Genomic DNA, 10467 nt, shown 5'->3' on the forward strand with positions numbered 1-10467 from the left:
TGTGAGCACAACATTTGCATCTTTCTCTGATAGAAGTCTGTCACATTTAGAGGAAGAGATTGTAGTCCATACCCCTCTAGGAGAACAATTGATTAGAAATACCTGCTATAGAGATTGTGGGATAAGGGTTTGTGAGGAAGAATTCAAAGCTGACTTAATTCTTTTAGAGATTCGAGATTTTGATTTAATATTAGGTATGGACTAGTTAACTGCACATCGGGCGAATGTGGATTGTTTTAGGAAAGAAGTTGTTCTTCGAAATTCGAAGGGAGTAGAGACTGTGTTTGCAGGGGAACGTCGAGTATTACCGTCTTGTGTAATCTCGGCCATCAAAGCTTTGAAACTGGTGCAGAAAGGTTATCCAGCTTATTTGGCTCACATGATTGATACTTCAAATGGGGAACCTAAGTTAGAGAATGTCTCAATAGTTAGTGAGTTTCCTGATGTATTACCTGATGAGTTACCGGGACTACCTCCTGATCGAGAACATGAGTTCCCTATTGATTTACTTCCAGGTACCGCACCTATTTCTATCCCTCCATATAGAATGGCTCCGACAGAGTTGAAGGAACTGAAGGTCCAGCTTCAAGATTTGGTGGATAAAGGTTTCATTCGCCTTAGCATTTCTCCTTGGGGAGCAACAGTCCTATTTGTAAAGAAGAAAGATGGCACTCTTCGATTGTGTATCGATTATCGTCAGCTAAACCGAGTGACCATAAAAAATAAATATCCTTTACCCCGGATTGATGATCTTTTTGATCAATTACGAGGTGCTATGGTGTTCTCTAAGATTGATTTGAGGTCTAGATATTATCAATTGAAGATTAAGGAGCAGGATGTACCCAAGACTGCTTTCAGAACGCGTTATGGGCATTATGAGTTTTTAGTGATGCCGTTTGGTTTGACTAATGCCCTAGCAGCTTTTATGGATCTTATGAACAGGGTGTTCCATCCATACTTGGATAAGTTTGTGATAGTATTCATAGATTACATCCTAGTTTATTTGAAGAATGATAATGAACATGCTGCCCATTTGCGTATTATATTGCAAACTTTACTCGAGAGACAACTCTATGCCAAGTTCTCTAAATGTGAGTTCTGGTTGAAGGAAGTGGTTTTCTTGGGACATGTTGTGTCTGGAGCTGAAATTTATGTTGATTCTAAGAAGATTAAGGCCATTTTACAATGGGAGCAACCGAGAACGATAACAGAGATTCGTAGTTTCCTTGGCTTAGCCGGTTATTATCGAAGATTTGTTCAGGGATTTTCTTTGATAGCAGCTCCTCTGACTCGTTTGACTCGTAAAGAAGTTAAGTTTGAGTGGGATGACGTATGTGAAAGTTGATTTCAGGAGCTAAAGATCCGGCTGACCTCTGCTCCAGTTTTGACACTTCCTGTTAGTGGGAAAGAATTTGTGGTGTACAGTGATGCCTCTAAATTGGGATTAGGGTGCGTGTTAATGCAAGATGAAAAAGTGGTAGCTTATGCTTCTCGGTAGTTGAAAAAGCATGAAACAAATTACCCTACCCACGATTTGGAGTTAGCAGCAGTAGTCCTTGCATTGAAAATCTTGAGGCATTACTTATATGGTGAGCGTTGTCGAATTTTTACTGACCATAAAAGTTTGAAATATTTGCTCACCCAGAAAGAACTCAACCTGAGGCAAAGACGTTGGTTAGAGTTAATTAAGGATTACGACTTAGTGATTGATTATCATTCGGGGAAGGCAAATGTTGTAGCAGATGCCTTGAGTCGTAAATCCTCATCTTCATTAGCTTCCCTTCAGAATTCCTACTTTTCGATACTATTTGAGATGAAATCTCTAAGGATCCAGTTGAGTAATGGTGAAGATGGAGCCTTACTTGCTAGTTTTGTGGTGAGACCATCATTGTTGGATCAAATTAGAGAATTGCATAAATCTGATGATGAGTTGAAACAAGAAGTTCAAAAGCTGCAAGATGGAGAAACTAGTGAGTTTAGACTCAGTGATGATGGTACCTTGATGTTTAGAGACCGAGTTTGTATCCCTAAGGATAACCAATTGAGACAAGCGATTTTAGAAGAAGCTCATTCTTCCGCCTACGCTTTACATCCTGGAAGCACTAAGATGTATCGGACTATTAAGGAAAGTTATTGGTGGTCGGGTATGAAACGAGACATAGCAGAGTTTGTAGCGAAATGTCTCACATGCCAACAGATCAAGGCGGAGCATCAAAAACCGTTAGGTACTCTTCAGCCTTTACCTATCCCTGAATAGAAATAGGAGCATGTGACAATGGATTTTGTGCTGGGTTTGCGGCGGACACAGAGTGGGAAAGATGCTATTTGGGTGATTGTGGATAGATTAACTAAGTCCACCCATTTCTTAGCTATTCATAGCACATATTCCATTGAGAAACTGGCTAGACTATATATAGATGAGATAGTGAGATTACATGGAATTCCAGTTTCCATTGTGTCAGATCGAGACCCTCGATTCACCTCACGATTCTAGCCAAAAGTTCAAGAAGCTCTCGGAACTAAGTTGAGATTTAGTACTGCTTTTCACCCACAGATGGATGGTCAATCCGAAAGGACCATTCAGACTTTGGAGGATATGCTACGGGCTTATGTCATTGACTTTACTGGAAGTTAGGATAGACACTTACCGTTGGTGGAGTTTGCTTATAACAACAGCTTTCAGTCTAGTATAGGGATGGCACCATACGAGGCTCTATATGGGAGAAAGTGTCGAACTCCACTTTGTTGGGATGAAGTGGGTGAAAGGAAATTGGTTAATGTGGAATTGATTGATCTGACAAATGACAAAATCAAGTTTATCCGAGAACGATTAAAGACAGCCCAAGACAGGCAGAAAAGTTACTCAGATAAACGAAGAAAAGACTTAGAATTTGAAGTTAATGAGAGAGTTTTTCTTAAGGTTTCTCCTTGGAAAGGTAATAATCTGAAAACTTTGTGGTATTAAGTTTTATTTGATTATATTATTATGGTAAATTATGATATTTTGTTGGATAATAAAAAAGTGTGATTCGATTCGCAACGCAGGGAAAGCTTAATCCGAGATATATTGGACCCTTTCGTATCATTGAAAGGATTAGGCCAGTGGCTTACAGACTTGAATTACCCCCGGAGTTAGATCGGATTCATAATGTCTTCCACGTCTCGATGTTGAAAAAGTATGTTCCCGATCCTTCCCATATTCTAGAGACACCTCCAATTGAACTGCATGAAGATTTGAAGTTCGAGGTGCAGCCGGTACGTATTCTAGATCGAAAGGATTGAGTGCTGAGGAACAAGAGCATTCCAATGGTGAAAGTATTGTGGAAGAATGCTCGAATGGAAGAGATGACGTGGGAAGTTGAGCACCAGATGAGCAGCCAATACCCACATCTTTTCTTCGAATCTGGTAAGTGAAATTTTGAGGTCAAAATTTTATTTTAAAGGGGGTAGTGCTGTAAAGCCAGACCTTATAAAATACTTGTCATGACATACATGTGATGATAGCACGATTGCATGCTAGGAGAGTCCCGAAAAATTTACAAAAGTAGGTATTGTACCTAGAGGTACAACAAAGTTGATTTAAGCCTCGAACTAGATCAAATAGAGAATTTGAGATGAAATTAGGGATATTAAAGTACCAGAATGGTTTAATATGGTGATTTGGAGTTCGAGGATCAATTTGGAGTCAAACAGAATTTTCACTATCCAGGGGTAAAATGGTCATTTGCCACATGGGGACAAAATGGGAATTTTAAGAAAAGAGTTTTTGACCCCATTTGACTTATTAGAGTATGATTTGAGTATTGGAGTATGATTTGAGGTTAAGAAGTGAAAAAAAATTTTAATTTTGGTATTTTTCAGAGCATAAGGGTAAAATGGTAATTTTACCATCTCAGTGGCAAAATTGTAATTTTACACCACCATGACATTTGTCAAGCTCCACAATTCTACCTCTTATTATTTTATGCTATGGATAAATATTAGAGCATTTGTGGTGGTGAGAAAAGGCTTAAAAATTAAGTTAAAACAAGTGGATCAATAAAAAGGTGACATGAGTCAAAAATTTAATAATTTTATATTGCCATTTAAAAACCAGCCCACACTCTTCCACTCAGCATTTCAAGGCCGACCAGCACCTGCAGAAAAGAGAAGAAAAGAAAAGAAAAACCCTAGGGAGGAAAAACTAAGGAAAAATTGTTGAATTTTTAAGAAATTGATGACTAAAGGTAAGATTTTTAATATTAAGCTTGAAATTCATCTTGCCCATGCATTTTTTTCCATTTTCCATGAATTAAATTCAAGTTTTCATGAGGGGCAATATGCTGGCCAGATTTGGAGAGAGAAAGTTGGTGATGAATTTAGTTGAATTTCAAGGTAACTTAGTGTTTTTAGGTGTTTAGTAACATTTAGTATGAAAATTAAGCAAGAAATCCACATCCCATTTTAGAACCTATCTTGGCTGAATTTTATGGGTGCGGATTGATGATGAATTTGGTTGTTTTTCATGCCATTTAGATGTATTTAGTGCTTAGGAATACCGGAAATTGAAAATGGGTACTGAAAAATTTTACTCTCGTTGTTGGCAATTTGCACCATAATGAGAGATATTTTGGTAATTGCACTTAGAATAGACTTGTAGTGAAGTTTGTGGAATTTTGGGGAGTACTGGAAGTGCAATAAATTAATTGGAATCGAATTGGACGTTTAGACCGATTAAATAGTGCATAGTGCGCGATAGGCCGAACACCTCCCATTTCATTGCATGCATTCATATAGAACACAAAATAGTTTGTAACGATTTAGCATAAGTATATTAAATTTCCCGTTGCACACTATGTATAGGTGGTGAGCCCTCGGATAAGGGCAAAGCTATTGCACCCTAGGATCAAGAATAGGAGTGTTGTTAATTCCTGTCAAAGTGAGTAATCACTGTTCATCTTATCTATCTAGAGTATTGTTACAATCGTTTTTATGATTTTAAGAATATTGAACCTAAATGAATTTTATGTTTTATGACTAATAATCGATTTAAGGAATAAGGTTTATGACTTATTTTACTATTCAATAATGTTTCTGAAAATGTGAGTATGTGGAGACCAACCTTTGATGTTGCTTATATATTTAAGTTTACGTACCTATGTTTGGAATTGATGATTTATGAACTGATACGTGATGACATATGTGGCTGGGATTTTGGGTTGTGAAATATATAAACTGTTTGTTTTCCTTTGACAGGCTGGGTAGTATTATGTTAGCCACGTTATGCTGTCAAAATTTTATTGATTGGTGGGTTATTTAATTAGCCACTGCAGTAGGCGGGTTTCCGTGGACCAACCTATTAGAGGGGCACGGTAAACCCCGTTATATTTACCTTAGTAGGAGAGGCGCGAATGATATCTCCTAAGGTACGATAGAGTTCACTTCACGCCGAACCACCACTTGAGGATGAACTCTGCCAACGCCAAGGGATGGCTAAACTATGTTTTTATGAGTAGTTGTTAACTTAATAACCTTGGTGGACTCGGTTGAATGCCTCGACCAAAGTATCACCGAGTATGATATTTGGCATGAGCCAAGTTTTTAAGAAAATCATAAGTCGTGATGTGTATTATAATGAAATGTGTTGTTTTATATGATTTGAAACAAGTACAAAATGTTGTGGATTATGGTATGATGAAAAGTTAATTGTCTCCATTTACTCGGCTTTAGATGTTAATGACGGACTTTGTTTACTCACTGAGTTTATGAAAACTCACCCTTTCTTTTTTAACCATTTCAGGTTCAAGATAATCTGTAGGCAGTCGATTTCATTAAGGATTTCTTTTGGACTTACTTCCTTGGAAATCGTAGGTCTACATTCTTGCACACTTTTGGTTATCTCGGGGTCCATATGCCACTGTAGGATAATTTTGAATACCTGGTTTTCTGTATTACTATGTGTATGAATTTATTTTGTTCTCACGCTACAAAACTTATTTATGCATTGTTCTATAAAAATTGTTTTATAAGAAAATGAAATATATTATCGAATATTTATATTTAGTCTAATTAGTCAACTTTTCACTCCAAATGGATGATTTAGATTGCAAAAATTTATTTTTAATCGGAAATGGATATCTTTCTACCATACGTTATATTTTTATTAGGTTTCAAAATTTTCAGGTAAAAATGACCAAAATACCCCTGTGTGGTCAAAATTTTATTTTGATTGTTTTCGATCTAAAATAATTTATGTTCTCTTAAAACTCGATATTTAGTGACTGTTGCTCACAGGGGAAGTGGAAAACTGATGCAAGGGCCTTGCGAGGTTTCGATTGACATACCGAGTAATGAATGATTACCGAGACTTCGCGGCGGTTGTCACGGGCTCGAAGGGAGTGCCGGGTCGTGACAAATATCATGTCCTATTTTGCAGACTCATGATGTTCATTTAAAAGCAGTTGCTGAGACCAATATCACCTATCCATTCAAAATTTATTACATATGTTAATCAATTTTCATTTATTTACTTATGAGATTTTGTTTTTATGTCTGTGATGAAACTGTGACAGATTTGACAAAGGTTAGTGAATTTATTTTAACTGATCAATTATAATGAGATGAGAGGAAAATTAGAGAATGCTTTCCACCATATGAAAGCTCTCTTATTTTAACACTACCTTTGAGCATAAGGCGTCCAGAGGACAAAATAATTTGGCATAACAGCAAAGATGGGGAGTACTCGGTTAAATTGGGTCACCGATTGTTATGCACAATTGTAGACACAACTAATTTTATATTTTTATGAGTTTTTATTATTTTGTTATTTTATTTTTAGTTAATCTCAACCCCAATGTAAAGTTGGGTTTGGAACTTTAGTTTGTGGCTCAAAAACAGACCCAGAAAATAGTAAAATTAAAATTTCAGATCAAACAAACTAAACAAGATTAAAACTTACTAAACTACAGAGTTTGGAAGCATAAAGAAAAAAAAATAAAATAAAAGAAAAAAGACCAGCTCAGCCTTGCCAAAGACACCCTTGTTGTACCAAACGCGAAAAATTCAAGTCTAACAATGGCCTCACGATGCTGGGGATAGTAGGTGGTTGCATCCCCAACACCAAAAAGGAGATATAAAGCTGCCTCTTCTTAACTTAATAGGGTAGCTGGAATTTCAAAAAAAAAAAAACCTTGGAAAGAAAAAATCGTAGCTTTGAGCCTAGCCAAAAACCCTAAAAATTTGAAAAAACCCTAGAACAAAAACCCTAGAAATCCCTACTACAAATCCTAGGTAACCTAGAGCCGAAAATGTTAGCTTTCCTATTCTACCAACCTACCAACAGCCAATAACCACAAAAAATAAAAAAACAAAAACCTACGAAACAAATAAAAGGCAACCGAGGGGGAAAGATTTCTTTTTTCTTTGTTTCTCACAGATATAGGGGTGAGATTTGGAGTTCTTGGGGTTTGGATTGGAAAAGGGAGATGAGGTTTAGAGGGTTTTGGGTTGAACCAAGGTTTGGGGTTTAGTTTCACAAGTTGTGAAGGAGAGTGACGAAAGGGAGTTTTTTGTTGAGAGAAGTGAAAAAAAGACATTTTTTAGAGAGAGGGAGGACGACCGGCGGCTAGAGAGAGAAAGAAGATGGGGAATTGAAGGGAGGAGCTGAAAAAAAGGCTTTTATACCTTGGATTAGAGCATAAAATGGTATTGTTTTGGTGAGGACGTTTTGGCAACTAAAAAGGTTGAAACAACACCGTTTCGGAGGAAGATGGTTGAGTTCTTGAAGCAGCCTTGCGGGCTTCCTACTGGTTCGGTCTTCCTTGGGCTAACACAAGCTTTGGTTAAGCAGTAGATCCTTGGTTTATTGGGTGTTTTGTTTTGGGTATTTGTGTTGATTGGTTTCATTTAGAAAGTTCTTAATATAGTTTTATGAAAATAATATACATATGGAAAAAAACAACATAGTAAAATAGTAAAACTAAAATATATTAGTGCTTTAGTATGAATATTAGAAATGTAGACACTGAAAAAAAAATATAATAAATAATAAAATTTTAATTAATTAGAAATCATAAAATAATTATAATATAAAATTTTAAAAAAATTATAAAAAAATAAATAGCACTCATTCGGGGAGCCCAAAAAAAAAATCTAAAAACCCCAACAACTTGCAAAAAAGAACAACAAGCAATTCAAAAATTCCTAGCTTCCTAGCAACCAAGAGCAACCACAAATCCTCAATCAAAAAATACAAAAAAATAAAAAAATATAGAAAAAATATACAATGGTAAGGGAAGAGAGCTGTGTTCTGGGGATCCCCTTTAATTAGTTTGTTTTAAGGTAGGTCTTGGGAGTCTTTGGAGGGTTTTGGGTAGCCAACCCCCGAAGATCTAGGTCTGCGCCGTCGATTTTAGAGAGAGAGAAGATATGGGTCTTGCCGCCGACGGAGGGAAGAGGAGTAGAGAGAGAAGATCTGGGTCTTGCCCCCTACGATGGTCAAGAGAGAGTGAGCAAAAGAGAGAAGATCTGGGTCTTGCTGTCGGTAAGAGAAGAGTGAGCGAAAGAGAGAGATCGATTTTCTTTGGAGTGACCGGCTACTGCAAAGTCAGAAAGGGGAAGAAGGGCCGGCGACTTGTAGAGAAAAGGGAGAGAGTATGGTCGATAGAGAGAGAAAATGGTGAAAGAAAATGAAGAGAAGGTGAAAAAAGAGACCTTTTATAGCTAAGTTTATAAACCAAATGACGCCGTTTGGTAGAGAAGCTCAAGCAACCCAAGAAGCCCGAAACGAGGTCGTTTTGGAGAAAAATGAGGCTGAATTCTTGAAGTAGGCTTACAAGCTTTTTGGGTCAGTCCGATCCACCTTGAGTCGGGTTAGGCTAAAGCTTTGGGGTAAGTTTTGGATCATTGATTTATTGGGTTATGATTCTGGTATTTGTGTTGATTGTTTAAGTTAGAAAATTTTTAATGTAGCTTTATGTTAAGGATAGTAAAATAATATAAATAAGGTATATTAATGTTGTAGAATGAATTTTAAAATTTATTAGGAAAGAAAATCATTAAAAAATAGAAAATATAAAAATAAAAAAATAAAAATAAAAATAATAAAGATGTCTAAAAATGTAAAAATGTGAAGAAAAAGAAAGAGATTGGAATAGATAAGAAAATAAAGAAAATATATGTGCAATTATATGAAAATAAATGATAAAATTATATAGAAGAAAATATTTAGTTATAAAAACAGATTCAAGGATAAAATATATAAATAGAGAGAGATAAATGAACATTTAGTAAACAATAATAATAATATAATAAATAGGTTTAGGTAGATATTGATCTAGAATATAGCTAAGAGAATATATAACGTAGGAAGAGTTGAAATGCTAGACATGATCACAAAATATATATAATTATGTGAATTTATAGGAATGAAAATGAGTTAGGAAAATTAAAAAAATAAAATAAAATAATGTAATAGAATAAAATATGTGGATATCAAATTAATTGAAAAAGATAGCTTTATATAAAATGGAGAGGGATATAAATGAAGAGAGAATGAAAATGAAAAGATAAAGAATTATTAATATAAATAAAATAATTAATATCGATGATGGGATGATCGGTCTGGACGCGAGAAGTCACAATCTCGGGCCCATATTCCCTAGGTTCGGAATCCGAATCAAGGCTCCACCAGTACGATGGGAGGGCCTCGATTTCAAGATCTTGAAATTTTTAATAAATAAAGAATTTAACTATATAAAAATTACTCAATAAAAAAAAAAATAACAATAGATAAAAAAATGATGATAAAAATAATAATAATAATTCAAAAATATAGTAAATAATTAATTTGTGAAAATGCAACATACATGACATTAAATAAATAGGAAAATAAATAAATAAATAAATAAAAAATCTAAGACAACAACTAATTGAAAATTAATCATTAAATGGAATCATAAACAATTTATCTAATTATAAAAGGAAAATATAAGAGTAACCTAGAAAAAAAATGTAAAGTATAAAAAAATAATAATTAGAAATAAAATAGAAAATATGATAATAAAAAATAAAATAAAATGAAAATAATAATTAAATAATAAAAAATGACAAAAAAATATATAATTGTATTAACATAGCATATATATATGTTGCATCATGCATATCATTGCATATAAATATTTTTGTTTTCGAGTTTAAGTCCCGATGATGGGATTTTTTTGAGGATCTTGTGAAGGAGAGTATTTATCGAAAAGTTCCCTAAGTGAAAAGATATCCTCGGGTCCCACCAGTATGATATGAGGGCTCGGGAAACATCTTTAATAAAAGGCTTTTGCTTGTATTAGGTTCATTATTCACAAAAATATTATTTAAAAAAAAACGTACGATAACCCTGATGATGGGAATTATTCATTGAATTTGAGAAGGCGAGTTTCTCGGATAATTGCCTAGGTGAGAGAACACCCGGATCCCACCAGTATGACGGGCGGA

General features: G+C 35.0%; 1 long non-coding RNA gene across 1 annotated transcript; it reads left to right on the top strand.

Moving 5' to 3' along the window:
* Positions 1–1086: 1086 nt before the first annotated feature.
* On the top strand, positions 1087–6018 carry LOC148763512 (uncharacterized). Its single transcript, XR_016025388.1, has 3 exons — positions 1087–2936; positions 3046–3406; positions 5780–6018. It is a non-coding gene; the product is annotated as an uncharacterized LOC148763512 (long non-coding RNA).
* The last annotated feature ends 4449 nt before the right edge of the window (positions 6019–10467 follow it).

The sequence above is a fragment of the Theobroma cacao genome, chromosome 3, assembly GCF_053813885.1.
Source record: "Theobroma cacao isolate CCN51 chromosome 3, ASM5381388v1, whole genome shotgun sequence".
In the NCBI taxonomy this organism is placed as follows: Eukaryota; Viridiplantae; Streptophyta; class Magnoliopsida; order Malvales; family Malvaceae; genus Theobroma; species Theobroma cacao.